General features: G+C 41.0%; 1 pseudogene; it reads right to left on the reverse strand.

The window, feature by feature from the left end:
• Positions 1-1,959: 1,959 nt before the first annotated feature.
• On the reverse strand, positions 1,960-3,703 carry LOC115516031 (annotated as a pseudogene).
• Positions 3,704-7,019: the final 3,316 nt, after the last annotated feature.

A 7,019-nucleotide genomic window follows, 5' to 3' on the forward strand; every position in this document is an offset into this window, starting at 1 on the left:
ATGACTAAAAAGGAGTATATGCCACCCTGAGAAGACATTTTATCCTAGGGCTGGTCAAGTCAGGAAAAGTTCAGTTAGAATTGTTACGGAACCTGGTCTGGATCACCCAGCGGAAGAACCAAGAGGCACTCGGATATCTTGGAAGACAGGAGGTTTATTTCACCCTGGTGGGCTCAGAGGAGATGGATCTCCAGAGGTCTGAGTTCTGAGCGCAAGCATGGGGGACAATTTATAGTAGTTACTTCCGCATTAGTAGTAATTTGGTGCATGTGGCAAGCGGGGTAGGAAGAAGAACCTTGAAGGGAGTCTTGGGGTGGGGACTGGAATTACCCTCTCAGTCCTGTCGGCCATCTTACAACATAATTATGTTAAGATTCCCTATCAGAATCACAAAGGGAGCTTATCCATAGGACAAGGCTGGCTTTTGCTTTCAACGTCTATGTGTTTTCCTCTGTGAAAGCTGTTCCTGGCAGCACCAAGGATATGGTTTCCCGTATTCCCGTAACCAGTGGGTCCATTCTGACTACAGAGAGAGTTGCCCTCAGACTGTATTACAGGGACATCGTCTCATGAAGGTACAGGTTTAAAGAAACAGTCTTAGCTTAGAGCTAGCTCTTCCAGGAAGACTTCTCTGAATGTTCAGGTTGTATGCCTATTCACTGGGACTCAGGACCACTGCACACATACGTCCTTTAATGCTCTTCCAATTATTTAGAAAGTAGCTGTTCATATGCATGTCTCTCAAAAAAAAAAAAAAAAAAAAAAAACACTATGGTCTCTCTATGAGAACTGGTACTGTCTTCTCTGCTTTCCTAGCCCTAATTCCCAGGACAATAACCAGCACATGAAATCTGCTAAAGAACATTTGTTGTCTAGTTTCCTAATTTTGTCCCAAAGGACAAAATGTGTATCTTTTCTTTCTTTTTGGCTCAGCCACACCAGTGAACTGCGCTGGGCTAAAGTATTGGAGCTAACAGTAATAGACTCCAGTGCTCTTCATGTCAACAGAGAAGTGAGTGCCTCTCACCTGCAGAGAGGCAGAGGAACCTAGCACAAGAGGGGCCACAGGTGGGAGCAAAGGATTCTGTGTGGTTCTCTATTACTTTCTTTTTTTTTTAATGGTTTCAATTTTTCTTTTTATTATAACATGAGCTAAATTTAAGGAACTAATCTTTTGACTTTATTTCCCAGAGTTGTCAGAATATACAAGTGACAATGTAACTCATGAAAATATACTGAAAAGTATAAGAGCTGATGTAAAATGGTAATCAAGGTTCCAGGTATCAAGGAATTAGAGTAAGTGAAGAATGAAATCAGTCAGGCTACTGCCTGAGAGACACAGGATGCACTGGTTTAGCAAGGTGCCATCAAGGAATAGGAAAACATCAAATGTGTGGTGGTAAGTCATAGCATGAGAAAGATTTCCACTGGGCAACTCTCCACCATTTTTACTTTTGTAAATGAGTTATTCTTCATTTAATAACAGGATTCTCTTAAGCTAACATTTCAAAATTAAAATCATTTGTATAGGTAAGGTAAATCACAGTATAATGATTAGGAAAATTTTCTTCTTTTTTAAATCAAAAACCCTCCAAATGGTCAGGGATTGATGGAGTGGGGATGACAAATGTACATTTCAGACTGTCATCACCAATGAAAAAATAAAACATTTTTATGGACTTAAAACTGTCAATGCACTTAGATTTGGCAAAAGGAAAATTTAAAACACCTCTATATTAATACAAGGCCAATAGAAATTGGCCATGTAATGAGGTCATTTTAGTGAACTACCAACATGTAAATATAAGAAAAATAATTTCTTGGTCAATTTCAGTGAAACTGTAAAAAAGATTGTCTCTAGAGAACATTTGTTGAGAACAATGCTTTTTCAGTCACATTCTGATACTCAAATTCACTTTATAATCCAATTATAGATTCATCTTTTAATTGCACTAATTTTTAAAAAGCTGTGAGATTTCCATTTCTTCAGGAGATATTTTCATCACTGTGTTCTTCAATTCCACAGGTTAAGCTTCCTTCATTATTATTAAGAACTTCATACATGTTAGAGAGATTGCCATTCACTGCTTTTTTGTCTTTCAAAAAGACAAAGGGAGACTACCTAGAATAAAGCTGATATCTTTAGAGGCATGCAACAAGAATATTCCCACAATGATTGTAAAAGTACCATCAAAGTACCATCGACATCATCAATAGGCATATCTTGCCACTTCTTAAAAAGACCAGCTAAACATGGGGCACCGGGGTGGCTCAGTTGGTTAAACGTCTGACTTTGGCTCAGGTCATGATTTTGTGGTTTGTAGGTTTGAGCCCCATGTCAGGTTCTGTGCTGACAGCTCAGAGCCTGAAGCCTGCTTCAGGTTCTGTGTTTCTCTCTATCTCTTCCCCTCCCCCACTCATGAGCGTGTGTGTGCACTCTCTCTCTCTCTTTCTCTCTCAAAAAAAAAAAAAAAAAGAATAGCTGAACCAGTTCAAACTGAGGTTGTAAAAAATACGTAATATACTGAAGTGAGAATGAAAGTATTGAATATACCCAGGGCCCTGCCCAGGTAATTAATCTGTGTGCTCTCATAGACTATAAGGCTCAGCAGCAGAATCCTGGCCAGATGTCACAACACAGGCTTTCCAGCAAACATCTTTTTGATATCAAGGCTCAGGCCCTTAACACAAGACAACAAAAACACTCTGATTACAGAGCAGATTTCTAGGTACACAAGAATGTTTTTCTGTCTATGGCAAGGTCCCACCTCAAAGATTAATATCAATGACACAATGACCACAAGGGTTGCAAAGACTACAAAACCTGGATCTCCCAGCTTATGAGACATTTCGTTTGAAGTCTTGATCTCCTCTTCTCTAGAGCATGAATGACCATAACTATAGATTCTAGAATACTTAGCAAACAACCAATTTTCCCATGAAAATTATGTCTTTCATTTAGAGTGGGTGTATGAAGAAAGGATGCACTTACTGGGATGCTGAGAGCTCCTAACGAAGTCACAAGGGTGGCTGGTGCAAAGGCATATGCAGCAAAGTTGGCCACCTCACCTGCTCCCATTGATAGCAATCCAGCCCACCACAATGATTCTTTAAGATATGCATGGCCACCTTGACCTGCTCTCTTGGAGCCTTTCCTGGCAACTTGCAGAAGACTTTGTTTTTTTTGTTGTTGTTGGTTTTTTTTGTTTGTTTGTTTTTTCAAAATGAAACTCTTGCCAATGAAAATGCTGGAGCTCATAGCCAATCCCAGAACAGTGTAAAAGTTGTATTTTCCATGCCCCTTGATCACTTCATTCGTTACTGAAAAAGTTCTTATGAGTCACAATGATCACAAAACAGAGAAATGACTGGCGCTGGAGGCAGGATTATGCAGTCTTCAAATATGTAAGTTTAATATGGTCTCTCTTATGAAAAAAGGCTGAAAGAGGTTTTAGAGAGGACTATTCACTCCCATTTTCTTATAAATATTACTCTTCACTCTCATTTAAAGTTTTAAACCCAGGCAGAGTAGCTCGAGCCCCAGTTGGAGGCTGGCCATGTGGCTTCCCCTCCACTATCTGGCCCTGATCACCTCCACTCACATGCCCACACAGGCTGCACAGGCCACCCCCTCTTGAGCTCCTGCAGCCAGTGCCTTCCTTGCCATACAGGAGGAGGTGAGAGCATCTAGGGCTGCAGCCATGCGCACCTGGCCTCCTCCATGGGGGCGCACTGAGGGGAACCTGCCCCAGATGACATGTGACCCCTAACCCCTGTCTCAGGAACCAAAGGCAGTTCTCTATCACTTTCCATCCCAAGAAGTCACCTCAATTCCAGGTGCTGAAGGAAACATCATCACGTTAGGAGAAGGGGGTAAAGGCTTTTTTTCTCTTCTGGGGTGTTATTTTAAAACAGTCCCTAAAGATTTATCTTTAATAATTTAGAGGCCCCATGAGAAGAAGACAAACCTTCCATATGAGCTCTGACCTTCTCCTGCCACTCTAAACACAGCTCAGAGGAGTAACATTTTGCCCTTAACAAAAAATAATTCAAATGAGGTTCAAAGAATCCTCCAATACCATAGCCACCAACCTGGCAGTAAAAAAACAAACAGGGTTAACTAGGTGGACAACCCTCAAGGCAGTCTAGGAACTCTGTATTCCCAAGCCTGCACCTAAGTGAAGATACAATAAGCAGTTTATCCGGCACCTGCATCTAGGTGAGGAAATTAAGGATCAAAGAGGATATGGAACTTATTGAAGGTCAGAAAGCTAGAAAGTAGCAAAGCTGTGATTCACACCCAGGCTTTCTAGTTCCTTAGCTCATGCTCTTAAACCTTCAGCCATTTGTGGACCCAGAGGAAAAAGGATGAGGCAACCAACAATCAGACTGGGTAGGTTTCTGTGGGAAGGCGCATAGAAGTGGGGCTCAGGACATTTCAAGGACAGTGTCCCCAAAATTGAGTATGGGAAGCTTCAGACTAGAGGTAACCATGAATCAAATGCAAGATGGAAAATGGTGGGATGTCTGGGTGGCTCAGTCAGTTGAGTATCTGACTCCTGATTTCGGCTTCATGATTTCATGGTTGTGAGACTGAGTCTAGCATCAGGCTCCACGTGCTGAACATGAAACCTTCTTGGGATTCTTTCTCTCCCCTTTATCTCTGCCCCTCCCCACATCTCTCTCAAAATAAATAAATAAAAAATTTTATGGGAAATGGCAAGAACAGGAGATTAGCAGAGAGATCACCTACTCAGATGGACTCAGATAAGTCATACCTGGAGAAATTCTGCTGTTTCTTCTAACAACCCAGTGATCAGCTAACTGCTTTTATTTACTTGGACAATTACAGGCCCTTTGTCTTCTGTCAGAAATAACTGAACAGGGAAAATCGGGCAGAAGAGGAGGGCCTGAGAAAGAGAGAAAAGGGGACCAATGTGAGTCAGAAGAAGCAGATGGTGTAGAAAATGAGGGGAGACATGGGGGTTCAGAGGTCATTCCTTCTGCAAACGCCACAACTGTCATTTTTGGCTGAGAAATGCCATATGAGAATCTTTAGAATCCTTACAATGTCAGCATTCACAGGGTCCTTTCCAACCTCTCATCTGATGACAATACTGAGATGATAATGTGAAAGTAAACTGCCCAAGTTTATAAAGCCAGTAAGTGGCAGAGCTGCGACTATAATTCAAGGTTTCAAATTTTTAGTCCTGTACCTTTTATGATGGTAATTAATAAGACCTCCCAAACCTTTTTTTTTAATTTAAATCCAAGTTAGTTAACATATACTGTAGTATTGGTTTCAGGGACAGAATTTAGTGATTCATCACTTACATATAACACCCAGTGCTCATCCCTGCAAGCGCCCTCCTTAATGCCCATCACCCATTTAGCCCATCCCCCCACCCAACACTCCTCCAGCAACCCTCAGTTTTTTCTCTGTATTTAAGAGTCTCTTATGGGCTGTCTCCCTCTCTGTGTTTATCTTATTTTTCCTTCCCTTCTCCTATGTTCATCTATTTTGTTTCTTAATTTCCACGTATGAGTGAAATCACATATTTGTCTTTCTCTGACTTACTCTGCTTAGCATAATACACTCTAGTTCCATCCATGTTGTTGCAAAAAGCAAAATTTCATTCTTTTTGATTGCTGAGTAATATTCCATTGTGTGTGTATACATACATATACACACACCACATCTGATGGATGAATGGATAATTCATCAGTTGATGGACATTTTGGGCTCTTTCCATACTTTGGCTATTGTTGACATCTGCTATCGACATCTGAGTGCATGTCCCCTTTGAATCAGCACTCCTGTATCCTTTGGAAAAATACCTGGTAGTGCAAATGCTGGGTCATAGGGAGTTCTATTTTTACTTTTTTGAAGAACCTCCATACTGTTTTCCAGAGTGGCTGTACCAGTTTGCATTCTCACCAGCAGTGCAAAAGGGTCCCCTTTCCCTGCATCCTCCCCAACATCTGTTGTTGCCTGAGTTGTTAATTTTAGCCTTTTTGACAGGTGTGAAGTGGCATCTTATTGTGGTTTTGATTTGTATTTCCCTGATGATAAGTGACATTGAGCATCTTTTCATGTGTCTGTTAGCCATCTAGATGTCTTCTTCTTCTTTTTCTTAATGTTTATTTATTTTTGAGAGAGAGATAGAGAGGGGAGGAAGGGCAGAGAGAGAGGGAGACACAGAATCCAGAACAGGCTCCAGGCTCAGAGCTGTCAGCACAGAGCTTGATGCAGAGCTTGAACTCACGAACCCCAAGTTCATGACCTGAGCTGAAGTCAGACGCTTAACCAACTGAGCCACAAGTGCCCCAAGGATGTCTTCCTTAGAAAGGTGTCTATTCATGTCTTTTGACCATTTCTTCACTGAATTGTTTTTTGGGTACTAGTTTGATAACTTCTTTATAGATTTTGGGTACTAACCCTTTATCTGATATATCATTTGCAAATATTTTCTCCCATTCCATAGATTGCCTTTTAGTTTTGCTGACTGTTTCCTTTGATGTGCAGAAGTCTTTATCTTGATGAGGTCCCAATAGTTATGTTTGCTTTTGTTTCCCTTGCCTCTGGAGACATGTCAAGTAAGAAGCTTGCTGCGGCTGTGGTCAAAGAGGTTGTTGCCTGTATTCTCCTCTAGGATTTTGATGGCTTCCTGTTTCACATTTAAGTCTTTCATCCATTTGGAATTTGGTTTTGTGTATGGTGTAAGAAAGTGGTCCAGTTTCATTCTTCTTCATGTCGCAATCCACTTTACCCAACACCATTTGCTGAAGAGACTGTCTTTATTCCATTGCATATTCTTGCCTCCTTTGCCAAAGATTAGTTGGCCATAACTTTGTGGGTCAATTTCTGGGTTTTCTATTCTGTTCCGTTGATCTATGTGTCTGTTCTTATGCCAGTCTCATACTGTCTGGATGATTACAGCTTTGTAATACAGCTAGAAGTCTGGAATTGTGATGCCTCCAGGTTTAGTTTTTTTTGTTTTTTTTTTTTTTTCAGGATT

Source organism: Lynx canadensis, chromosome A1 (genome assembly GCF_007474595.2).
Source record: "Lynx canadensis isolate LIC74 chromosome A1, mLynCan4.pri.v2, whole genome shotgun sequence".
Classification (NCBI taxonomy): Eukaryota; Metazoa; Chordata; class Mammalia; order Carnivora; family Felidae; genus Lynx; species Lynx canadensis.